The sequence below is a fragment of the Haemaphysalis longicornis genome, unplaced genomic scaffold, assembly GCF_048455015.1.
Source record: "Haemaphysalis longicornis isolate Haplotype H1 unplaced genomic scaffold, Haemaphysalis longicornis Haplotype H1 scaffold_1, whole genome shotgun sequence".
Lineage (NCBI taxonomy): Eukaryota > Metazoa > Arthropoda > Arachnida > Ixodida > Ixodidae > Haemaphysalis > Haemaphysalis longicornis.
In genome coordinates, this window is record NW_027526203.1 from 278614413 (window position 1) to 278641007 (window position 26595).

General features: G+C 46.8%; 1 protein-coding gene across 6 annotated transcripts in view; it reads left to right on the forward strand.

Annotated features, from left to right (window-relative positions):
* The window catches only part of LOC144146608 (uncharacterized), a 478728-nt gene that overhangs the window by 147473 nt on the left and 304660 nt on the right, over positions 1-26595 (forward strand). The gene's annotated exons all lie outside the window — the stretch shown is intronic.

Here is a 26595-nt window from a genome sequence, read left to right on the forward strand (position 1 = left end):
GTGAACGGGCCTTAAGGCGGTTTCTTCGCATCTTTCAGCCTCTGTCGCGATTTATTTGCTACAGAAAATATTCGGTAAAATTAACGATTTTATACGCCTTTTTGTATCTTCGAAAAAATCCCTTTGCAGTAATCCACATGCCCTTGTTCGCTTTAGTGGGGAACAGCAACCACTTACTGTTTCTGATTAGGAACGGGGGATCACGGCTCTCCCAGCCACTGGTCACGTTAGGGAGATAAAACACGACTCTACTTAATGAAGAGCACCGGTCTTTATCTACGTAACAGCGGACCTGTTTGTTACGCCGCTGTCCCCCACAATAAGAGGCCATGTTACTTTGGGATCAGAGCTCGCCAGCATTGTTTCATTAGCATTGCGTACCATATTGCTGAAAGAAATCGCCAAATTTCAGAATTTTTAGCCGAACCCTATAGTGGGCCTCGTCGATCGACGAGTTCGCCGCGCTTTTAAGAAGGAATAGTTGTTCAGGTTCGCGAACAGGGCGGACGGGCATTTTTAAGAAGGCGTGAGCACCTGCAGGACGTGTGAGGGGGAGGTTGTTAAAAGCGACCTCCATATAGAGCATCAGAATCGCACAATCATGGCAGCCCAATCTTAGCTGGACTAGTGGGCGACAGCGGTTGGCGGCGGTTTGACGGCGGCCACTAAAAGCGAGGGTATTATGCATTCAGCGCCCTGGCGCATATACACCGCAATTTTCACTGGACGAGATATAAATTGTTCCTACTACGTCGCTTGATCACCCTTCTTCCCCATAAACTGAGTGGAACGTGAGCCGTCAGCCATGCACATTGACCAAAAAAAGAAAACCCGTTGTCTGCTTCTTTCTTACCTGCGAAGTTCGCAGCTGAAAGCCACGTAGCGGTTTCACTGTATTCTGGTGCAGGCTCATTTTCAGCGTGCCTTGTGACGCTTAGTATCCACGCTGTGCCTAGCAGTTTTACTCAACACTACGACTACGTTAGACAGCGCGATCCATGAATTCATGAATTCTCCGACGTATAACGCACATCGCGCTGTGAGAACGAATGTATGCGAAGCTGTGCGTCTACTTGCAAGACAGATTCATCTACGAATGGCTCGGCACAAGACTGCACCAAGTCTAAGAAAGAGTTCCCAGAGTTGGGGTCCCGTGCGCTACGCTGTTCAGTATTTACCTTCCCGGCCTCTTTGAGGTCCCACCTCTTCATATAAAAGTGTATTTTTTATGCCGATGATATTTGCATTAGGTTGAATATCTTGACCAATGCGGGTTGGTAGTTTCTTCTTAAGGTCATGTTTTGCTTGTCAGGCCGGCTGTGGTCGGCTATCAAGGTGTGTACTCCCAAATATATTCGGGTAAGATTGGCCCAGTGGTCGCCCTAGTCTGCTGACAGCTAGCGGCTGAGACGGCGACTGGTACTTTTTATTCAGGTGATGCGGGGGCTGCTTGCACTCGTCTGGGCTGCGCCATCCTTTTGCGCCATAGCCTTCTGGCGCTAAGGTCCCTATCACTTATGAACACGAGGCTTCTTAACGCTTTGCAAGCCCAGGCTCGGAATATCTGGCTCGGCTTGCCTAAAGGCAGATCAATATTATGAACTCCCTGCGAATCTACGCGTCTTTCAGTCAGCACGGGTCAGTAGGCGTTGCCCCGCGCGTCTCTGGACCTGGCAACTTGATCCGCTACCCACCCTTTGACCACCACATCTACCGCTCATGCGAAAAATTGTCTACACTTGCAGCACCCTGCAAAACTTGCACTTCCTGCCCCTTTTTATCGAATTAACAAAGGCCCCAAGGACACATTAATGTCCACTTGAGCGCCGCTGAGTGAAACTCGAGGGGTTATGTTGGAATAGCAAGCAATGTGAAATTTGGAATCAAATGTGAGCTTCCGACGTCAGCAGTAATCGTCACTGTCAGGTCCACCTGAGTGGGTACGTTGTTATGCCTATCTGCAAGATGTGTAATTACCTCAAAGGGGCCATGAAGACAAAATGCAATTTTGTTTGGTTTGAAAGAACTAGGCTTCAGTACATCGTCACTCAGCTACATTACAGCCACGACAGGCGGTTTTTCAGCGAGTAAACCCAGGAAGTATTGAAAACCTTTCAAAAATCGCCCTACAGTGACGTGTTACGGGCAGGAGTGACGTCATATGGGTCAGCACTAAAAACACAATTTTGAGTGTGTCAACTACACGTCAGCGTTCAAGTGATGCGATCAAACGGAACTAGAGGCCCCACTTCGATCGTCCAGTCATGTGTCTGAGCGATGGTTTAGCTCGGCGGCCGCCAATCGCACAAGCTGGATTATGTGACGTCACAGAGAAGTTGCTGGAAAGTGGCTAGGGAGTCGCTACTGCTTTGCATGTTTTCTTTAATATATCCATTATTTGTCGGAAGTTTTCAGTACGATTGGTGTCACTGTTATCAGGACAAATCAGACTTTCTAATCAACCACACTTGTATTTTGTCTTGATAGCCCCTTTAATGCTGAGCCTAATTTCGCACCAAGCAATGTCAAACTCACTGTTGTCGAGCTCCGTGTGCCGATTGTCGACATGTTCTATGTCGAAGGCCACAGCGCATTCACTGGGTTCACTTTATAGGCAGCTGAAGCCACGGCGCCGTAGCGGGGTAGGTCATGCATACTGAGCTCGTACTCCGGAAGCCCTGGGTTCGATCCCCACCCAGTCTCAAATTTTCCCAATTGTCCTTTCAACTCAACACTGTAGTTTTATTCTCCTTGCGCCATCGGCCACTTTGTGTGCCGTTTCGCAGCTACAGGCGTCGAACGGCGGCTTTTCTGATCGACCTGGTTGCATCAAAGGTTACGGAAATGATGAGAATTGTCTGCTGATGCGTAGGTATTCTGACACCGCTTCTCCGTTTCACCATCTTACGTTTGGTTGGTGGCGTTGCAGGAACGGCCCTAAAAGCGCCTTTCCTTTAATTTTTTTAAAGACGATAGTCTTTCTTGGGCTACTTAAACGCAGAAATTTTGGTCTGTCTGTATGTCTATCTGCCTGTGACTCGATTCAGCCACTCGGACAAAGTGAGCGCAGTAGTCTTATATACCCACAGCCAAATATAAACGTCTAAGCCCGGTGTCAATGTTCATACTTCTTTTCTCAACATTTTTGAACAAAAACCCGACAATACAGAAATATAACGCAGAAAATCAATGCATCATTGATATTTGCAGTGTTCCTTTATTAAAAAATTCGTGGATGCTTGGTTTTTGGGATAGCAAATGATATACTACATCAACTGCAGAAAACCGTCGCCTGCTGTTGCCCGCGAAAGATTCCACTAGATATGTTCCATGTTCCGCTTGGAACGCTCGTGGACAAGGGCAACATAGTTCTATAAACGTTGGAGTAGGGTGGCTCGATTTACGCGCGTCTTCGCCTTACGGTAGCGCTGGCATGGAAGCACCCGACTTGGAGCAGTGGAACGCGGTAAATTTAAATTGGCTTGAGCAAACCTCTAGCGTGTTCTTTTGGGAGGAACGATACAGGAGAGGAACAGCATGAAAGATGAGCGGGAAAGGGAAGTGATGCATTGACTTGGCAGGGGCGTCAGTCGACTATCGTCTTTCGTCGACATTTGCAACGGAAGGAGCAGATACACGGCTTTTCTTTTCATTCTTCTTGTGGTGGCGCAGGATTAGATGAATCTTTGGGATGTTGTGAGTCTATTTGCACTTTTTTATTTTTATGTTCTTAGTTGTCGATTGAATCGTGGGAGGGTTCTGGATTAGATACATTGCTGGGGTTTCTTTCGTTCGTTTTCTTTTACTATATTTATTTTTTATTTAACCGCATGAGCGGGAGCGTGCTAGATTAGACTTACCTTTGCGCTTCTGTTACTTCATTTTCGTGTTTTTATTTGCATTACTTTTTTTTTAGTTTTCGGCTATGGGCAATGAATGGAAGGTTTGCATCCGACGGCTAAATTTCTAAAGCTGGCTACCAACGGCCAAATCGATAGCCAAATGACCATATTTGGCCATGAACAGCCAAATTAGGCGTGTTTTGTATCGTTTCGTTTTGTGATCTGTATTGTTTCTGACTTGGAAAAAAAATTATGTAAATTCAGCGAGGAAACCCCTCTGTCCGTCTGTAACGCTTCATGTGTCACGCTTCCGCGCGTAATTAAACATCGGAGTAATAAAGCAGCCGTATTTTGTAGAAAGAAATCAGATACCTTTGAATGGAAATCCGCGGTACCGAGATGCCAACCTGCAAGTACTCTGTCTGAATGCAGGCATTTTACGCACTTTACAAGGCGGGTACGGGCTTTGCTACTCATCTAGTTGCTGCCCGTGTAACTACCACACTCAGGTTTCGCCTACAGTACTGAGCGCGTGTCTCTAACACACGCCCATAAATCGAAGACCACAACCCTTTCATTAGTTCCACCTTGAGTCGCCTAGAATGACGCAGCTGCAGTGGCTGGTCTCTCATTTCGAATAATCCTGGTTCGAATCCCCACCAGCGAAAATTTTACCCGAATTCCTTTTCCACTTCGTTACTTTGTTTACAGGAGCTTCCCTGAGAAATGTGATGTCATCCGAGCATGCATCGACTTGCTCTTTATATTTTGAGCAGTCGGTCATTTTGTGTGCCATTGACGCCGAATTTTAGACCGTCGTAGTGAACTAGTGCTTTCAAATCAAAATTGCTCGCACTCAAGGTTCGACTAAAGCAGCGTAACTAGTCATCGTAGCCGTTCATCGCATACGGCACCAGTCGGAAGCTCGCGGCGGCTTTCCAAACATGCGAGCATGTCTGCTTATTGAGCACAATGATCTTTATCGATATGAACTGAACCTCATAAAATTACCGTGTGTTTTAACGAGAACTATTCATTTGCTAAAATACATTTAGACAATCTTTTCTGTTAACGGAGAGCCATTATACGGTATTAAAAATTCGAAATGATCGATGCATAAAGAGACATCCTCGTCCTCGACTCGGTTGCAAAAAAAAAAAAAAAAGGCCTGAAAATTTTGAGCTTCGGAGATATTGAGAATCTTTTGGACCCTGAGAACTGTATTGTACAGTTAAAATGCCAAAAACAAGTCTTTTTTTTTTTTTTTTTGATGCCGGAAGCCACGTTTCGACTAGGTCTCATGAATATTACATAAACATTGTCGTGTATTAGACCAGACTCCGAAACAGCTTACAATGTATAGAAATCTTTTCGCGTAAGGCGTTTTTGAAGGCACGGATATTTTCTTGTTTGCTGCTGGTGGCCTGAACGTTGTGAAGAGGCCGAGCCGTTTGCATTTTCCTGTTTGCGTGGTATGTTTAGGTTTAAAGCTCGCGTGCCAGATGTTTCCCCTGCTGATATGGGAAAAAAAAGAATGATGAATCTGGCGAATATTACGACTTTTACGTGCTGCTTGTAATTTTGCTTGACCCGAATAATTTCACGAATGCGCACGTTTAAAGTTGCCGACCATAAAAGAAGTTCACTGAGAGCTGTGCACTTTGAAAACATCACAAATTATATTGCGCTACGGCGGGTAGAAAATGCTTTATACCGGAAAGAGAACGTAAAAGCGCGTCGTTGAGACACGTGGAATATTTTTGAAACTAGGAATAATCATTTTGGGATTGGTATCTAGGCCAATAAAAGTAGTGAAATTGGTACGTCGTAAGTGGCCATATAAAATAATAATAATAAAAAAAGACCTGCGAACATACACGAAAAGGCGCCGAAAAGCACTTCAGTAGCATGGCGGTCCCGACAAATCGGGTATTTGATGTCGCTTAATATCCACTAGTGGGATTTCTCCAGACATTAGCGAGAAACGGAGCATTAATTCCGGCTAGGATCCGCTCTTTTTTCTCCGAGTACTCACGGTCACCCACAGCGAGCTTTTTTTTTCCTGCAGAGAAGAGCCAGCATCGTATTACGATCTAGAAATAACGTATTCATCTTTTTTGTTAATTTAGGCAAGCGCGCACTTGGTTGTCCAAATGCGTTCTTTCGAAGAAGCTTCTTGTCCTCTCTCATTACTTCTAGATCACTGTATGTTTGGCTTGAGCGCGAGCCAGCGCGTTCGCGTCGTTCATGCCGGATATCATAAGTATTGTATTACAGAACATGACGCTACGTTTACGGACGTGAACAGCTTTGGGTCAAAGATTTGTTCGTATTGCAAGTGCCGTTTCAGATTAATGTAAAGGTGCAAGCATTATGCAAGCCGGACCTCATGTCTCGGGCACTCTTGTTTTTTTTTTTTCTGTTCTTTTTTTTTGTTTGCTATAAACGGGCGCCTTCCTCATTTAAAGCAGGCTTGGTGACTTCTGTTGAAGCCTCGAAACAAAAAAAAATAGAAGAAAATATTTTAAGCACCTACTTGGTTAGGAGCTACAGGGGATGCTTCTCCGTTCTAAAGATATACTTGAGGAATTAGTCAGATTGCACAAATTTCCTCTAGGCTTCGCATCCCCACCTCCCTTTTTGTGCAGCAAGAACACTTGTCCGTGCTTTATGTCGATTAAAAAATTACACGTGACGCATAAAGTTACTTTCGTCGGCGGCGGAAACCATCTACAACCCTCCCATTTGCGCGCTTTACGGCAAAGCGCTGGTGAGACCAACCAGTGCGAGGGGGCCACACATAAGGTTTAAGAAATAGGATATTCGCCGTGGCCCTGTGTGAAGCCGTGCTTCTGCTCGCACTGCGTATATAATATCACAACGTAGCACACTTTTCAGTCTAATTGCTGGTTGAGGAATTATCTTCATCCTATGGCTATTTGTACTGACTAGCAATAAGGGTGCCGTGGTAAGGAAGGAGGTGCGTTTTAATGAGTACCACACAATGCGCCGACATCATCACCACCACCACCACGTTCACCATCATCATCGCCATAATAATCGTCGTTGTCGTCGTCTCCTCTATGTGCACTGCAGGACAAAGGCCTCTCCCATGGATTTCACCCGCTCCTGTCCTGCGCTGCCCGAGTGCATTCTTTGCCCCCGAATTTTCTTACTTGTCCTTTTATCGATTTGACGGTCTTTTCCTACTTCCAGTCCCGTATCGCTGTACTGTGGCGAATCAGCTCTGATGTATTATCGGCGTCAAATGAAACGCGAACAGAAAAATATGAACCAGAACGTGCAGAATTGAAAAGTACTGTTCGTAGAGCTCATATAATGGCACGTTATTGGTATGTTTGGAAATCCACTTTTCCCAACTTTGTTGTTGTAAATAAGCCTCGCGTCATTTTGGCTGAAATGGAAAGAAATCGCGCTATTTGTGTCTTCAGGTTCATATTTTCGTGTTCGCGTTTCATTTGACGCCAATAGTACATGATTTACGCGCCGAAATTCTTGCATCCACGCGCAACGCGACTGACCATTGTGCCGCAGCGCAAACTGTGCTCTCCAACTGTACGGAGCGGCAAACATGTCTTGACCAGAAACTTTAAGCGGGGGCGACGGGGGCACGAGGTCGGGCACGGAGACAAAGACGCCCTCCTGCACATGCGCGCCGGTACGCGCCGCTCGCGGCGCATGAACGGTTCTTTTTTGCACTTTTGCTTGACTGCAGTTTGAAATCTTTTGTGCTGTGTGTAAACTTTTGACGGTTGGATCTGTGTATGTAAAAATTTTAAAGGCTGATAGAAGTGGACCATCGCAGTTTGGTCAGCGCTTGAGAACTTCTATGCTGCCGAGAACTGCTATGCTGCTGCGGAATTTATGTGGCAACCCTGATTGCTGTAACGTCGTTGTGCTCTTCATCTGGTCGTAGATTGAACACTCTCAAGTTTGTTTCGGTCTCCTCGTCGTCCAAATCATCGCACGCAAGCAGCTCGCCTGTCATAGACGCGGGCCGAAAAGAGCCGCTCTGTCACCCTGGTGAACCATCGGACGGTCTTTTTTCTTCCCATCACGTGGCCGGCCCGAGCCCACTTCTCTTGATTTGAACTATGAGGTCGTCACCCACTTCTCTGTTAAATTAGGCTTTTTACTACAACTACTGCTACTGACTGACTGACTGACTGACTGACTGACTGACTGACTGACTGACTGACTGACTGACTGACTGACTGATTGATTGATTGATTGATTGATTGATTGATTGATTGATTGATTGATTGATTGATTGCGGGGTTTAACGAGCCGGAGCTACACCTGTGCTACGAGGCGCGCCATAGTGGAGGGCTCCGGATTAATTTTGACCACCTGGGGATATTTAACGTGCGCCGAAATCTCGAACACACGGGCGCTTTCGAGTTTCGCCTCCATCAGAAAAACGGCCACCATGGCGGGCTTACTACTGCTGCAACTACTACTCTTCCACGCGAGCTTGTTCTCTTATCCAAGAAGTTGGTTTCCTGTCCTTAAAGGAGTACTGACACGAAATTTTCGTGTTACGTTTTTTTTTTTTCGCCGCTATGGGTGCCTACCAGCCCACTACTCATAGAATGGTACATTAGACTGTCGGTCGCAGCGTAAATAATTATTTGCAGCCTCGTTTATTCGTGTCAATTTCGGTTTCGACAAAACGAACATGGAGGTGACCGGTATGACAGAGGGCGCTCGTGACGTCACCCTTTTCGTCGCACCGCTGCCGGTGTGGAGTGCTCATCCGCGCGCCCAGACCAGCCGTAGACTCCACCCTCTCCACGTGCTCGGGCACTATGACGTCAGTCCCAGAACTCGTGTCGTGACAACACGCCGGAGCAGCGCGCGCCGACCACAGCCAACGCGTTGGCCTCGTCACGGGGCCCTCACGTAGGCAGTTTGAGGCAAGGAGTAGATGGCGTGATGCTGACGCCGATTGCGAAAGTGTACCCGTTCTGAGCTTTCTCGTGCGCGCGAAGATTAAAATGGATATAAAATTTGTTATACTGAACGGTTACTGTTGAAGCTTGCTGGGAGATATCTCCACATACAAAGGAAACCTTTTACATAGTTATCTCAGCTTCAAAATTTCGTGTCAGTACTCCTTTAAGCTTCACTCCCATCCTTCCGTGGCTCGTTCGGCTGACGTTATTTTTTTTAGAGTGCTTAGTAAGGCGTCAAGTTTCCGGCAATGCGCATTGGTTCTATAGCATTCTTTTTAGTGACGAATATTGCCTACTATTTATTCTTTGAGAGCGATGTCCGAGTGCATCACAGCCCATACCTATTATGCGGCGGATTTCTTTCTCGTGGTTGGGATCAGCATTGACAACCTGTACAAAGTAGTTATATTCGTCCACTTCTTTGATTGATTGATTGATTGATTGATTGATTGATTGATTGATTGATTGATTGATTGATTGATTGATTGATTGATTGATTGATTGATTGATTGATTGATTGATTGATTGATTGATTTAGAGTTTTTACGCGCCGACGCTACACAGGCGATGAGGTGCGCCGTAGTGGAGGGCTCCGGATAGCTTTTGAGCACCTGGGGATCTTCAGCGTGTGCCGAAATCTTCGTTGACTTCTTAAAGCATTTCATTGTCTGGACTGAAGAGGGTAGTTCCTACATTCCCACTTAACATTACTTCAAATGTATTTATATTTATTTTAACCCCACGTCCAAGATTTCTGAACGCACGGCTTGAAGTATTTTGCAAGTATTCTCCAGACTCGCTGAACAAGACAATGTCGTTTCCAAACCCCAAGTGATTCAGATATTCTACATTTACCCATTGGATTCACTTATCCCAGTTAAGCTTCCTATATCCCCCTTCCAGACAGGTCGCAGACAATGTTGGCGATAGAGTGCCTCCCTGTCTTTCTGGTTTCTCGGCAGCGAACGTTTTACACTTTTCGTGAGATTATCTTGCCCTAAATCCATTGTAAATAACGTCATTCAAGAGACTTATGTAAACTTCAGGTATTTCTTGGTCTTCAATGCTTCGATAGCATTTTCGAGCGCGTGTGAGTTTTAATTGTCAGTGGTAAAGCTTTGCCTGCAGCCACCTGACCATGTTTGCACATCCGTTTAGCCACGGAAGACCACACTGCCTTTTTAAAGCAGCTGCATGCGGGTATACGACTTTTCGTTGTGTACGTAGATGTGGCGACTAAGATATATCCGCCAAATATGTTTGGCTGCCTCACACAAAATGTGATTTTTTTTTCCTGTCGACAAAATTTCTGAGGGACACCTGAGACCCTCTATGTGTGTTATATTGCGAATGCGTGTGTGTGGGTATGTTGCTGTCGCAGTGAATGGGAACTGGTAAATCGGCCGTGACTGTCCCCAATCCCTTGCGTGGGTATGGGAGAATGTTGCTAGACCTATATTCAGCCTTAACGTTAGGTAACAATGCCGTTGAGCCTAAGTATACCTGCCAAGCCACGTCAAACTAACCAAGTTGCGAGTACCGGTCGAAGACGTTAAACCTCAAAGCTTAACGCCAGGCCTAACGTCGAGCCGTATAGCATGACTTGGGCAGTCGCATACGCGTGTTCGCAGACACATGACGCGTCGCAGCCAATTGAGACGTCGGGCCGGCGCATAATCCCTTTCGAAGCTAATGTGTACGACGACAAGCGGGCACATATATATTCGCCACCGATGGGGTCATTGATTTTTGGTCACGCCGCTGGCGCATTTTCGCCAATGGGCCACACAGCGTTGTCGCACTAAAACAAAATGTGGTGGTGAAGCTGCAAGGAAGCGCCAGAATGCCAATTTATAGATTTTATGGATACCAGTCGTGTGCCCTGTTCTGCGGGCTAACACACAGTGCGACTGAAAGCACGGTTTGATTACACACGGGACGCTTGCTCCAAGTCTTTCTTCCCCGCTAACCAGGTCAGTGCTCTGAAGCGCACGGGCGCAATGCGGGTCCGTGTCAGCGAACGTGAGTTACGAGGAGAGTTCCCTCACAATCGGCCACCGAGAGGATTGCGCTGGCGGCGGCGGCATCGATCACCATTCACAGCGATGGCTTGTCGATGTTGGCGAAACGCTGAAACGTTCGCCCGGGGGCTTTACCCTGCACGCAACATGCATGGGCACTATACACTACTCCGTAACATTTTACGCTGCTCATCGCATTTCCATGCTTTTTTTTTTACCGTACACTATCTTCGGAAGGTCACCACCCGGCCTTTCTTTTGCCTCATTAGGTGGTTTTAGCGGGCGCTATATGTCACGTGCCAGCGAGTCGGCTGGCGGACGCGAATGCCCGTGTGCACCTGGCCAGAAAGCGACCGTGCGGCCAATCATGCGCAGTGGCAGCGAAGGGGCGCTGACTTGTGTGTGCTGTCGGCAGGTCGTTTGCGGGAGCGTGCGCTGGGTGCCAAGCAGGGGCCACCGCGAGACAGCCTCGGCCAAAATCAATGACTTCAACGATCGCGTCCCGGCGCACACGAGATGACCCAGTCGGCTTCCGTCGGGCAATCGCTTCTATTCCGAGATTGTTTGTCAGAAACCGCGTGGGCTATTGATCCGACAAGCGGACCTGGCAGACACGCTCTTTGTATCACACACACTCTCCAGACAGGCAAAAAGAAAGTAGAAGGGGAAAGAAGGGTAGCGAGACAAGCTTTTCGCGAAGCCCGTTTCGCGCCGCCTGGACCGGCCGCTGTAGCTTTCGTGAAAGCTTGACCGCCCGGAAGAACTTCATTTCCGCGCCGGGGAAGACGGACGCTTTTGACGAATTGTTTGAAACGACCGCTTCTGACGGCCAGCGAGCGTAACGGCGCGCGCCCTAACCGAGACGTGGCTCGGGGCTCGATCCAATCACTCGCCACTCTGCACGGTCGTCTGCATTTCGGAGGCACGCTCCAATTTCAAGCGGCCGTTTTTCGATCAAAGACGCTAAATCCACTGATTGAGCGCTTGCCAGCGAACCTGTTCCACCTAAGGGGAACTCTTCGCCGCTATACGCCTTTTACGACGCCGAAGGAAGGCTGTGGGCCTCTTTTTTGTGTGTGTGAGGGGGAGGGAGGGGGGGGGGGGAGCTCACGTCCGGGAGCTCGCTCACCAGCAATTTCCGAGGACGCGCTAGTGAGATCGCATTCTTGCTTTGTCGTCTTTTTTTCTTTCTTCCCAGGTTGTCGACATCGCCAAAATAAGTTAGATACACTTTAGCGTTCCGAAGTGAATAATCCCTGGAAATTTCCCCCTCACAGCATCCTGCGCACCACCCCTGAAAAGCGCGTAACGCCATTCCGTTTTTGTACGCTCGAATCACCCTTCGTTAACTGACGTACTCTCAAAGTTTTCGCCCTTTTTTAAATCTTTATCCCTCTACAGTTGTGGTATAAACTCTTATCCGAACATCTTATACGAACGTATAACATCTTATACGAACGTATACCAGGGGGTGTGTGCAGCACGAAACGACGTAACCGCGAAATGCTTTTACCGCGCTGCCTACAGCGCGGTAGTTCTAATTTTATTGCCTGCGCGGATACCTTGCGTATGTAATTTGTCGGTAATTTCTGTGATACTAACAGCCGCCGGGCATAGCCCGTTGAGTTACTTATTGATTAAATCAAGATGATGATAATACTGCTTAAGCATAGCGGGTGATCTCCCAAAGGTGTTGCGGCCTACAGCGACACCCGTTGAAGTACGACAGTGCAATTACGGTGAACCTCCAAGGACGATATTTCATACGGTACGCCACGGTCCTTAAGTTGTCGCTTTAAAAAGAGAGACCAAAAAATCCCGAGCCAGGGCATGTGCCATGTGTTCGTAGGCGTGTGGCTATGGTCCTCAGGGAGACGAGCCTTGTTCACCGCGCAGCTTGGTTCCCTGGACAATCGGTGTTTCGCAATTCTATGACTAGGCCCTAGCCCTCATCCAAGTGAGCGCTGAGGTAACGATGATGTTTGGTACCACGCGCTTTCATTTGTCATGCTTGCTTTACATTGCGCCCTTCCCTGTAGCATCGCTGCATGGCTGCATTAGAACGACGCCGTTTTTCTCCCTCCAGTTTATCATTGTTCGTAGAAAAAAATAGGGGAACAGCGAAAATCAGATGAAACACAACACAATCCCCTCTTTTTTCCAACCTTGAACCAATTGTAGCCCAAGCTTGGACCCTAGCAAGCTTTATGCTTGTAGAAGCCACGACGTTTTGTGCCTTCTTCAATTCTTTCTTTTGTAAACGACACGCTCGCTCTACCTCGCCATGTGTGCGCCTTCGTTCTTCATAAATTAGTGTCTGCGGTCCTGTCGGCGCTATTGGAGTAGCTAGAGCGGGCGGCGGCACAAAGTCAGGGAAATTTTCAATTGGCATACGCAGGATATGCAGCGAGTGACTGCGCACGTCACCATCACCTAATCACTCCCATGTGCATGAGCGGCTTCGCAAGCTGCTCGCCCCCTGTCACTTGATTAGAAGCTCATGATACTGGCTATGGTTTCTACGGGTGAAGCGTTACTATGGTATGGCTGCTATGGTTACACGTTGCTACGGCGGTGAAATGTGTAGACCCGGAGCAGTTTTCCAAGAACGAAGCAGCAGTGTAGTGGGCTAAATGCCTGCTTCCAAACCTGATGCTGAGGTGCAAATCTCATTGCCGGCAAATTTTCTTAGCAGGCCATTGTCTGTGGCGGCGAAAGTGTGACATGACACGGCACAGACAGGCATACTGACGGACGGGTTTTCTCGTTTAGTCCACATAGAAATGCTTCACATTTAAAATGTTTTTGGAGAGTTCTTTACAGGATACACCGGGACAGTAAAACATCTTTACAGTCAACGAAGCAGTGTTAAATCGTCTCTGGTGAAGCAGAAAGGTGGCATTTAAATTGAATACACGAAAATATGTCTGCAGGGCCGCCATGTCTTGACGAACAATGTTTCAGTATGAAGCGTAGAACGAAAGTTTTGGTATCCGGAGAAAGAGGCACTTGACCCACTCGCGCACAAACTTAATGCTCGCGTAGACCAAGATAATATATCTTTATCGGGGTGCCGGAAATATAATCGAAATCGAATCCCTCTAAAGCGTTTTACATGACGCGTGAACAAATAGTCGGTGGGTAAGTGAGGTAGTAAAAACCTGAGAGTGAATATACCTCGTGTGTTATTCCCCAAAAATATGGCCGCGAATAAAAATAGAACTACAATATCAGGAAAATCGTTTTCAAAGTTTGCTTGGCAGAAAGCCTCAACCATAGGATTAGGGGAATCGTACAAAAGAAAGCAATGATTCTCAAACTGTTTGCCACGTATAGAGGTGCTTGACCCCGAGATCTCCGGCAGAGAAGGGCCTAAAAGAGATTATCCCGCCTCATGGGTTCCATAGAAGAGGACCACACAAATGTGAAGGCTCTCTCAAATCGTTCAATTGAAAGACATGCTAGGGGTAATGTTTGCAGAACACAGCGTTTTGACAGCACGAAGCATGTTGTATGCTCTACAGGATATACAAAATTTTCGCGGCACTTGACTCTGGGCATAACAGTGGCACGTCTCTACTTGCTCCCACCAATAGGGTGTTGTGTTTTTACAGCATTCAATCAAGACGCCACCGTATTTTTTCGCCCTGCATGATCATTCAATGCCAGCACAGCGGGGTGAGGTGAGCGCCCTTGGGCCAAACCTGCAACAGACATCTTCGTGAGGTTAATTTTAGCGCGTGAATCCAACCTCGAATTCCTCAGCCAAGGAAACAACTTTGTAAACACTACGCTTGTCAGCACAGAAAAAGGCTAGATGATCGGCATATGCCAGGACTTTTGGTTCGTTGCCCAGAACAAGGAAACAATGAACGCTGCGGGATTGTTTGACTCACAGCATAGTGGCTTCAAGCAAAGAGCGACAATGAATGGGTACACCGGACATCCTCGCTTTAGTGAAGATTGTTTGGACACGCGGTTGTCTAAACAGAGATGTGCCGATCAACGAATAATCTAGTTGGACTACTGGGGTAACAAAAGCGCATCCCGTTGAGAACAAATGAAACGATGTTTCAGACTTAAGGGGCGGGAAACAGAATAATGACACACGTGATTGAAAACTTCGAATGTTTTATCTGTGTCTGAAGCCGCTCGCAAGCCTTAAAACAAAACTCCTCGTCTGTGTGAGCAATGTGCAGATTATTCTGTATAGAACGCCCGCCCAAGCCGCTTGTTTAATTAGTGCCTATGGGTAAACGGTGGGAGACAACCTCCACATATACGTTTTATTCCACTTTTGATAGCGCGATTGCCCGCTGTAGCCATCGATTGAAAACAGTGTTTCCTTTTTGTGTGCAATGAGAAATTAGAACAACCTTTCATCTTCAGGACATATAGGGAATGACCGGGGATGATAATTTCTATCGAGGTCACCAGCTAGTTTCTTTGCCAGAACGTGGTACAAAAGTCGCTTAAACACATTCTAAACTGTTCTGAAAATTTCACCAGTACAAGGAAGAATGACTTTGAAATAGGTATTTGATCAAAAGCGGCTGCACCCGCCACGGTGACTTTGCGGCTAAGGCGTTGTGCTCCTAAACCCGAGGGCGAGAGTTGTGTGATCCGGCCGCACCGGCCGTTTTTCTGCTGGAAGCCAAGAGCGGAAACGCCCGTGTCTCGATATTTCAACAGTTACAGGCGGTCCAGCGGATCGAGGCAGCTCTCGCTCGCCAAACGCGCAGGGATGCATCCCACGCGATCCAGGGGCTGAAGCCTCGCGGAGAGCGTTGGATTCCCCGACGTAAGCGACGGGACACGACTTGATGACTGCCCCCACATAGTCAGGTAGCAAGAGGGCCCTGCGTGGCACCCTGCTACCTCCGCCGGAGACTTCAATAAAGTTTACTTCTCTCTCTCTCTCTCGGCTCACGTTGGTGATCCCTAGGTCGTCAAAATTAATCCGGAGCCCTTCACTACGGCACCCCTTATAGCCCAGGTGCATTAAACGCCAAATTTGCTTCTAGAAGTCTGCTTTACGCAGCGTACTAGAGCCCCTTAACCATAGGCAGTCCTTATGCGAGGGAAACAAAACTCTGCAGAAGATCACTGTTGCGGCTACAAGAGGCGGCCTTAAACAAGTTGGTGTAATGTGGCTGGAATTCATATGGAATTTTTTTCGTGGCACTTCGAAGTGCTGTAAACTTCGAAGCCGGTTTGCGGCTATCATCAGGGAAACTTTGGCGAGTTGGATGGTCACATTTCAGCATACGATACGTGTATGAAATTCGATACGAAAACAGAAAATGCTGGGGATCGAGTGGTTATGCGTTCGAAGACAGACAGACAGACAGACAGACAGACAGACAGACAGACAGACAGACAGACAGACAGACAGACAGACAGACAGACAGACAGACAGACAGACAGACAGACAGAAAGACAGACAGACAGATGTACGAACACGCGCCCTCTACGCGTCCGTCCGCGCACGCACGCACGCATGCACACTACACTACACTACACTACACTACACTACACTGCACTGCACTACGCTGTAAGACAATCTGTTGTTCAGCTACTGTATAATGCACTCGATTGACCAATCCATGGAGCCAACACGTGAAATTTCGGCGAGTGTCGATGTTGACCATACGATTAGACTTAAAATGTCGGTCCGCGCTGTGCCATCACGCAATGCAAGCATTGCGCAGCTGCACAGTTCCGTTCGAATTTCTAAGTCATATGGTATGCACGTTGTTGTCATTCGTCGATATTGCCTTTTTGATGGCCGGAATTATTCACTCGAGTGCATTGTGGTAAAGTTGAACCACAAGATTGTCTTAGAGTGTACGAATTGTCCCAAGCAAAACAATGCCTCCCATTTAATTGCAAAATTCAAAGATTAAATTGTTTTGTATTGACGCGCAGAATTATTTGCCGCGTACTCCCACCGCCAGGACCGTGTAACGCCCTGCAGTTCCACAAAAATGCATATATCACGGAAGTCCCACCTATAATCGCTATAATGGCGTAAATAGAGATAACAGGTGGGACAAAATTTTGAAAAATAAAAATAAAAATAAGAAAAATATTACAAATAACGAAAAATGGGAAAACGTATAACGCATGGTATTTCCACAATAATTCAGATTTCGCGAAAGTTCCACCTGTAATCGTTAAATAACGGGAATGAAGATAATTGGTCGAACGAAATTTTGAAAAACTAAAAAATAAGAAACATAAAATAATTACGGAAACTGCCGAACCGTGTAACGCCCTGCATTTCCACAATAATGCAGACCTAGGGAAAGTACAAAATGTATTGGCTATAATAACATAACTGGAGATAATTGGTCGAACGAAATTTAGAAAAACTAAACAATAAGAAAAATATTAAGCAAATACGGAAAATCGCATACCGTGTAACGCATGGCACTTCCACAATAGTGCAGATATCGCGAAAGTTCCACCTGGAATCGTTAAAATAGCGTAACTGATAATTGGTAGAAAGAAATCTTGAAACACTCAAAAATAAGAAAAATATAAAAAAAATTACGGAAACTGCGAAACCGTGTGACGCCCTGCATTGCCACAATAATGCACATTTCGCGTATGTTCGGCTTCGAATCGTTATAATAGCGTAAATGGAGATGATTGTTCGGACATGATTTTGAAAAATCCAATAATTCGAATGTAAAAAGTCACACTCAAGACAAGCAGCATAAGAATTTTTGTATTTTTTTCATAAAAAACATGTTTTTTTACTTAGAAAATGTGCTCTACATCACTTCTAGATATATTTATTGAGGAGGTAACGTTGGCTGGACCTACAAAGGACCTTTTAGGTCATCCATCGGTTCAAAACACAGATCATCGCTGTGTTGGACTGACGTTCAACAGCTCCTCTCTTCCACCTGCTAGGTAACGGAAATACCTAATCCGTTCCCTTTAAGCTAAAACCTCCGAATGATAATTGAGGACGTTGCTCCATGAACTGCCCTCGTCAGCAACAAATGCATTCATCACAGTAGAAGATGATATCCAAAATTTACCTTACTGTAAAAAGTGTCGGTGTATCGGTTTCCTCACAGAGCATACAAAATGACCAGCCGCTTTCTTCTATGTAGCAAATTTAGCTAACAACGGAACTCGACATACGACTAATTTAAAATAATCTGCGCTCAGGTATCACGTAATGCAAAACGTTATGCTCGCATTGACTGATGCCACAATGGTGGTTTCATGAAAGTTTCATGGAGTAGTTACATGAAACGGTAACGTGGAAGTGTCGGAAGCGTGCACACAGAAAGTTACGTATTTTTAGTTTACAATTCCCAGTTCTTTATTACTGCGAGGCAGTATATGTCTCACCCCCCCAGTCTCCATTCCGGTGAAACCGTATTACTCGGCGCCCCTCCGGGGCTCCTCCTCGCCGCCGCTGACCCCCCTTTCACAACGGTTATCGCAACGGTTATTCCCCTCGCCACCACTGATTCCTTTATCACAAGTTGCGCAGTCGGCTGGCAGCGGCCGTAGCGCCGTGATCAGATGATTAGGAGAATCAACAGCAGCGCGAATGGGGGTAAAACGCCCGAAAGCCGCCGCCACCGCCGCTGCCGAGAATGTAGCCGCGGCCGTTGCCGCCTGAAATTCCACCTCGCCCACTAGCTGCGGGCACTTGCCGGCTGTAAGCAACTTGCCCCGTTGGAACGCCGGCGTGAGCACATAATTCTTCTCTAGCTTGAAAGCCATTCCCAGTGACATCGCCGTGTCGAAGGCCCTTGTTAACCAGGTGGTCATAGTTATGTCGGAAGAATAATAATAGATCTTAGTCTGGCTTCATATGAAGTCTTTCTCTCTCTCCCTTAGCCGGTGTATTTCACGCCTAACTATGCCCCCATTCCCGGCTGCCGGTTTAGGCGTGCACGGGTTAAGGGTGGAGGGAGGGGGACATGTACGTACAGGAGGGATTAATGGCCCTACCGATGTCCAGTTTGTACGTTTAAATCCCCATGTTTAAATCAGGTTTAAATCTCCCGCCACCCGGAGTCCCATGGCTCAATGCGCCCTTTCAGCTGTCCTCCGCAATCGAGCTGTTTGGGACTTGGTGTGTTGCACAAGCAAAAGATGCCTACGATTGGGCAGCGAAAGGGACAGACACGCGTGTGTCCGCTAGAATAAAGGTCGAGGCCTTCGGGGTGTTAACTCGCCATTGGGACGGAGGCATGTCGTTCGCTCGGAGGAAGAAGAGCGGAAACTGAAGAAGCGTTAGCCAGAACAGAAGCGTGAATGGGCACGAAAACAACGAAAAGCCGCTGCCGCCGCCGTTGCCGCCTCAAGTTCTAGGTGGTCAATTAGCTGCGAATCTATCCCGGATGAACACTAACTGGCCCGCTTAGCACGCCGATGTGGGCCAATATCGCTTGTTCAACTTAAAGGGCTTTCAGAGCAACTTGTGCGACAGTGTCTTCCACTTCTAAGCATCCGCTCATGACCGGTTGCCGGTTTCTGCGTGCACGGGTTGGGAATGGAGGGAGGGGAGGGGCGGGCACGCGCAGCTATAGGTTTAATGCCCTTACTGATGACGTATCCGTTGTGTTGGCGTGAGGTTGACTCGTGGACGTCAAACAGCCCAGTGCGACGGGTCCCGTGTCCTCTGTGGTAGAGTGGATTGGGCTGGCGGGCTACACAAACGGTAAGATGCCTACGACGCGGGTGGGAAAGAGACAGCTCTACGTTTGTGCGGCAGGATAAAGCTCTGGTCTTTCCCAATTTAATTCAGGTAATTGTCTAGGAAGTATTCCCAGACGTCAATTAGAAACGAACGTGTTTTGTTTCGTGCACTCCGTGGAGGGCGTGGAGGTTCGCGGGTCCTCCGTTTTCACAGAGTGGAAGGGCACTCATTTTTTAACAGCTGTTTAATATTTTATCATCCTGTCGAGCTTTTGTTTCTTCTCGTAAACTATACGAGAATGCAGCAGAACATCCGGGTACACTCTTAATAAAAAATGTCGTAAAAATGTAGTAACGGCCGTATTTACTAACTCCTTACGAACCTTACTACCCCGTGGTTTTGTACGTAGGCTCTGCCACTAACAACTGCATGGTTAGGAACTTAACTGAGTGTAAGAAGTAGTATGCACTACATTAAGGTCGTGCTTGTGACTAGGTTATGCATGGCCAGTTAGGAAACGCATGTAGCACAGAAGAGTGTTATCGCTAGGACTTTACTAGGGGAGGTAGTGGTACTTACTGTCTGCTTCACTTAGTAACCCTGACTAGTACTAATTTTACCACCTCCAGTTACTAAGTACCTAGTGTATACTGGGACAAGTAACTTGGTAGTGTTCCATAAGTGAATGCCCCGACCTTTCTTTAAGAGTGTAGCATATATTGCTTTGCGGTCTAACCTAAGTAAAAGAAATACATACTCTTTTTCATCGAGTTCGATTTACGTCTAAGAGAAGCGTTAGACGGCGGCCAGTCAGGAGCCATTTCTGTCTGTTTGGTGTTACTCCTAGTCGTGGAATGTAGGGATGACAGCATTAAGAGCTGCTGCTTTAGCCCTGTTATTTGTTTCGGAACACGCCTAATGAGGAGTACTATTACGTTTTTCGAACATGTCGGCGGGTTCGTTTCATTCCTTTATTAAGCTTTAATTAAACAAATTAGCTTATAAGTGCATTCATTAGGAATGTTCGCATGTGAGACGTTGTATTGCACATATAGGATTCTTTTTAGTAACCTTAAGCTGCAAGCGGTGACTTGCTGTATAGGGCTTGATTTTTGCGCTAGCTCATTTGTTTATTTTGAACCCGCAAGCCAGTTGGTCCATGATGATTTGTTCGCAGGGCGCCAATCCGGTTGCAAGCACAGCAACAGACTCAACCCCCCAAAGCATTCTTTTGTCACACTTTTAATTTCGCAGCCTCCTTAAAAAAGGCCTCATATTGGCACAGAGTTAACGCGGAAACTCGTGCCACGTGGCGTGAATTACCCTCATGTATTTTATCACTTCCGTCGGCCCAACAGCCGCCGTGACCGGGTATCCAACCAGCGACCTCGTTCGCAGCAGCATAACTCTTTCGCCGTTCAGCCACTGCGGCGGTTTTGGAAAAGTTCTCCGAAAATGGTGAACGCTTGAAGGAAGAGGTGAACTCACAGCCTTGAAGAAAGGGGACTGCAGAGGACCCGCTGGCAATTTACGTTGAGGATCGTTTAATTCTCATTATATGGCTTTTAGTCAGTGTCCGCACTTCAAGAAATAAAAAGCGAAGGGGGCCTCAAGAGAAGGGTCAAGTCATTTGATTGTGTTAGGTAAAGTGCCTACTCTCTAGGACAGAAGCTCGTCCAACTCTTCACCGCCTGTGCGCGCCAGTCTTAAAAGTATGGGAAGCTCTTGAAGCCCTCCGACGTGGAAGGCCGCTTTCTGCTGTCCCGCCCCTGCCTGTATGCCGCATTCGTTTTCACGTCACACTAATGGTCAGAATATCATGAGAACAATAAAAGAAAAGACAGAAGAAAATCGATCCGATGGCTTTCTAGGAGGAATACACGAGAGGTGCTTCCTGTGTTTTTTTTTTGTTTTTTTTGTTTTTGGCTCTCTTATCGTGCAGAGCCCTAACGCTGGTTTATGGTCGGGAGGCCGTCCTTCTACCCTGGTACTAACGCGATTCGCAGGGATGATATTATATTTACTAACTTGTAGCGTCTTTGAGCGCGCGAGCAATATTTATATAATTCCGCAGCGAGGACTGATCGCAACGCGAAACAGCGTGATACCTTATATCTGCCAAATAATCCATAATTGATCAAGTCAACACTTGTAGTCGTTAGAACAGTGCGAATGGAGATGATCGGTATCTTCAGAATTGGCAAGAAGAATTGCGGGGGAAAAACGGCTGCGGCTTAGCTCAGCTCACCCTGGATATGCAAAGCAAAAGCTTGGCCTAGTCTGGTTGAGTGTTTGTTTCGCTTGGTTTACCTTTGATGTAGCCGTATGGCCGACCACGGCTCAAGCCGTTCCGCCCCGTGCAGCGCTCACAGGAGGAGGCCCGGCCTCGCTTTCATTCCCGTCGAACGCGGCGTTCCTCTCACGGCGAACGCGGCGCAAGACGAGTCACGTAGCCCGAGACGACCCAGCGGCGCATGCGTGGGATGGTCGGCGACCGATCAGCTGATCGGCTGCAACCGCAGGGGCCGTGCCGCTCATGGTTGAGCAGAACGACTGAAAATGAGGCCTTTGTGCGCAGAGCCGAAAGCGGGCCCGGCGAATCACGCGATACGCTTCCTTCGAGAGGTGTATCGAAGGGGGTCTGTTTTCGGTCAAATGGTGAACTTGCGCATCCGCGGCAAAACCGCCGGACGAAAGTAGTAAAGCTTTGTTTTAAAAACCGCGTAACACAATGCGCTGCCTTCAAGTATAAAGGTGAAGCTGACGTTACAGGCGCTGCAGGTGTTTTCCGTTATGCAGGGATGCATCGGGACTTCATGGTTTGATAGAAAACTGCTTACGTTGTTCTCGATAAAATGTCTTCCCATCAACGCATCTGAGCATTTGTGCATCGCAGTGAAGCCAACTTTACAATGTCCTGGTGTATAGCATAGCGGCTCGAAGGAATGCTTGCGCATAAGTTTAGTTCTCAAAACTTTTCGACAAGTTTTTTTTTCTCTTTTTGAGAGGCGAGTTTAACATGCCGCGCTCACACCTCGTCTCGTAGGGGTAACCATTTCGTGCTTCTTGCAAATACTGTGCATTAATTTTTTTTAATGTCATAACTTATTTTTAGTTTTTAAATTGTTTCAACACTAGAGAATGGCTGTTTACGGCTCGCTGTAAAAAAAAAAAAAAAGGACGTCTTGGAATCTCGGGACAAATCTGACGAAACCGGAAAATTTTTCTTCATTGCATGCGTATCTCCTAGAACATGCGGGTTCATCACACTGCTGGTACTACGGTTTAATTTCCGGACGCCCGTACCGGGTTAAAAAGAGCTCGGTAGCATAAGAAACACGGCTTTGCGCTCAGACCGACCCGCAAGACGCTGTTCCCGTGCTCTCCTCTAGAACGCTTCTCAACACTCCACAAAAGAGATTTCGCTATCGGTGGCCAATGCTCGCTCACGACACTATAACGGTGCGATAAGTGAATGCACGGCCGAACCTTTGTTTCCATCCTAGCATGCTTATCGTAGTCCCAAAGATAAAGTCGCGCGCGAGAAACTGCCCCGAGAGTCCCGCGAAAAAACTCCATTGCCGCCAGATCGATCAAGCGTGGCAGTTTATTGCTGATGGGGCCTTAAGAAAATCGCTGCTGTGGAACCTCTTCCGCGGCTCGCGGTGGCGCCAGTGATAGGGGCGATTACCGGGCGTTTTGCCGCTTCGAACGGCTTTCCGGGATTTCGGAGCGACGAAATGGCCCGCTTGGGCAGAAAGACGGCGCTGACGATGATCGGTGTAGTGCCTGCAAGGCCACGGTTTGAGCCTTTGGCAGCAGCCCCGGTGTCATGAACGGAGCAGGTCCGATACAGGGCGTAGATAGCGAGCGTCTCGGGATGCCCGCATGTCGGACAAGGGAGTTGCGTGATGGCGATATTTTTGCTCTAAGATGAAATACCCACGAAAACCTAGGCCTGTCGTCGACGCCAGTGCAAGTTCCAGCGAGTTGCAATGTTTCACGTGTGTATCACACCTTAAAGACACCAAGTAAATAACCCGCAATTGTTACCATCTGCATTATGAGTTCGCCAAAAGCTTGTGCAGAGTTAACTTTTGACTTGTGCAGTGTTAATGCACCTTGCCCGTGACGGCTAGACATGAATATTTTCCCATCGAAACAGACACTTACATGTTTTCCATGGCCACATGACGCCATGCAGTGCACATACCGAGCCGAATGCCCCATTGTTGTGTCTCCCTTTCTCAACTAAGCATACATACCAGCGAAAGCGCTACTGGTGTGCCTATCGTGGGACGCAGTCGTCTTGCTCAAAGTACACAGAAAATTTATTTAAGTTTTATATAGTTAAGGGAACATTTTTAACAGCGTTCCTTCACTAGGCTCGGCTGGCAAAGAGATCGCTGTCCCTGGTTTCACCTGTACTTATCACGTGTCACGCTCTTTGGACACTTGTTTTTTTTTTTTTTTTGTCTGTTTTGTACCGAGTGCTATACATGTGATTCTGTTTCACTATTAAACTTTTCAGTTGCAAGGTGCGGGTTGCCCAGTCTGCTCGATCTGTGTAACATTCGTTACACGCTACACGCCGCGGTGGCTCAGTCGCTAAGGCGTTGTGCTGCTGAGCACGAGGACGCGGGTTCGACTCCAGGCCGCGGCGGCCGCAAATCTGATGGAGGCGAAAAGCAAAAACGCCCGTGTGTACGATATTTCGGCGCACGTCAAAGATCCCCGGGTGGTCAAAATTAAACCGGAACTCTCCACTACGGCGCGCCTAATCGCCTGCGCGGTAAACCCCACAATCAATCAATCAATCAATCAATCAATCAATCAATCAATCAATCAATCAATCAATCAATCAATCAATCAATCAATCAATAAATAAATAAATAAATAAATAAATAAATAAATAAATAAATAAATAAATTCGTTACATGCTTTTTCTGCCGCTATTAGTAAGTACGCGTAGTTTCGACCGTAGTGTTCTAACTCCTTTATCTGTATTGCGGCTCCAGATGGTATTGGGAAAGGGGTTGGTGAAAGGGGCAGATTTACGTAAAGGCGAATGCGAAACTACAAACCTGAAGAGGCAAAACCTCTGTTCAGTGAAGGTCTAACAATTGTATAGTAAATTATACTAGGCCGTAGCCTGGTTAACATTCCTGCCTTTCCTTTACTTTTTCTCTCTCTCTCTCTCTATGACACTGAAGGGATGTCGTCGGACTAAATAAACGTGCGGGAACACGACATTAGTTGACAGGTTGCAAAGAAAATCTTGAACCTTGTGTGTTCGTATCATGCCATTCCGTACTCACATTTCATTTGTGCCTTATACCAACCCTGAGGGTCACCGAGTCGCACTGATTTATTCGTAACACGTGGATTCAAACGTGGAATGCTTGCAAACCTTTTTGTTTTTCGCATGACGAGGAAAATAAAAAAGAAGTTCTACAAAACTGTCGCCAAAATTTATGCGTTACTGTTCGAAACATAAAGCGCGCGAAAATTTTCTCCTCTTTACTGCGATGCATATATATCATTTAGCCGTCAACGCGTACTAATGCTCGCCTTTCCGTAGAAGTAATTCCGTGGCATTAGGAATAGAACTCCAAATCGGAAATCTAGTTGTGTATTCGAAATTGCATGGCGTGCCCATTGTAATGCAGTCTTCCGATACTGATCAATGAAATCGCACAGCCACTGTGGGACACAATGTTCAGTGGTTGTTTGTTACTATACGCGTAATTAAAAACCGACATTTAGTTCCATGGAATAGATATTTTATGTGCGCCGTTAGAAGCGTCTTCGGGATTCGTATGGAACACAACGGTCCTAGTGGAAAGCGAAAGATTCAGTTAGCTTTAGTTAGCGCCCAATTGGACGGGCGGGGACTTGCTCGGTGAAAGGAACCCGTTCCAAAAGAGCACGAGCCGTTAGAGAGCTCGAACTTCAAAAGAATATAACTTTTTCAAATCTAGAAGCACCAATACGGAAACTGAAACAACTCAGCAGTAACACTGTTGTTCAAGGTATTGCGCCCTTATTGATTTCTGCATAGTATATGTATAGGGCATACGACATAATAAAACTTTTTCTTGCATTAAGGGAGAATCAGCATGCATTATTGGTTCCACCGCGGAAGTCCAGCAAAAAATTGGCCGCGTATCTGCTCACTTCGTTGCAAACGTCGATGAAACGCATTAGTCGTCTAGCGCCCCTGCCAAGTAAACGTCTCCCTTCTCTTTCCCGCTCACTTCTCATGCTGTTCCTCTCCCGTCTCTCTCCTTTCAAGATAAACGCTCCAGTGGTTTGCTCAAGTGAATTTAAATTTACCGCGTTCCACTGCTCCACGCCGAATGCCTCGGTGCCAGCGCTGCCGTACGGCAGAGACGCCCGTGAATCGAGGCACCCTACTTACCGCACATGCGTTCCAAGTGGAACGTGAAAACTATCTAGTAAAACGTTTGGTTACTATTGCAGTTTGCTTTTTTTAAATGCCGCTAGGGGAACCGTGGACGACCGCTTTTGTATTTTTCTGGAATTATCTTTCATTAAATCAACCATCCGTGTATTTCTAATACACAAATCGCTGCAAATATCACTTATGTATTGATGTATTGTCCCAGATAACCATAATATTTTGTTTTGGCTCAACAACGTTGACAAGTACGAACATTGCTACCGTGCTTAGTCGCTTAGATTTGGCTGTGGATATATAAACCTATTGTGCAGCATCTGTTTCACTTTGGTCGGGGGGCTGAATCGAGGGACAGATCATTGTTTACCTCGCATGTTAATCTTTTGGTTGTAAGCAACTCTAAATTGTTTGTATGTTAATCTTTTGTCTACAATCAACTTGAAACTGTTTATGTGTTTCTGTAAGTGTCTGCAACTGGCAGCCTTCGCGCTCTATTAGTTTTGTAGCAACAGGCGCTGCACTTGTTTAATTGTTTCTGGTTGTTACGTTGTATCATTGATACCAGGATTTCTTGGTAATAAATTTATGCTTCCAAGACAGACAGACGTTCAAGTCTGTCGCGTTCAAGTAGCCCAAGAAATATCCTCTTTAAAAGAATTTC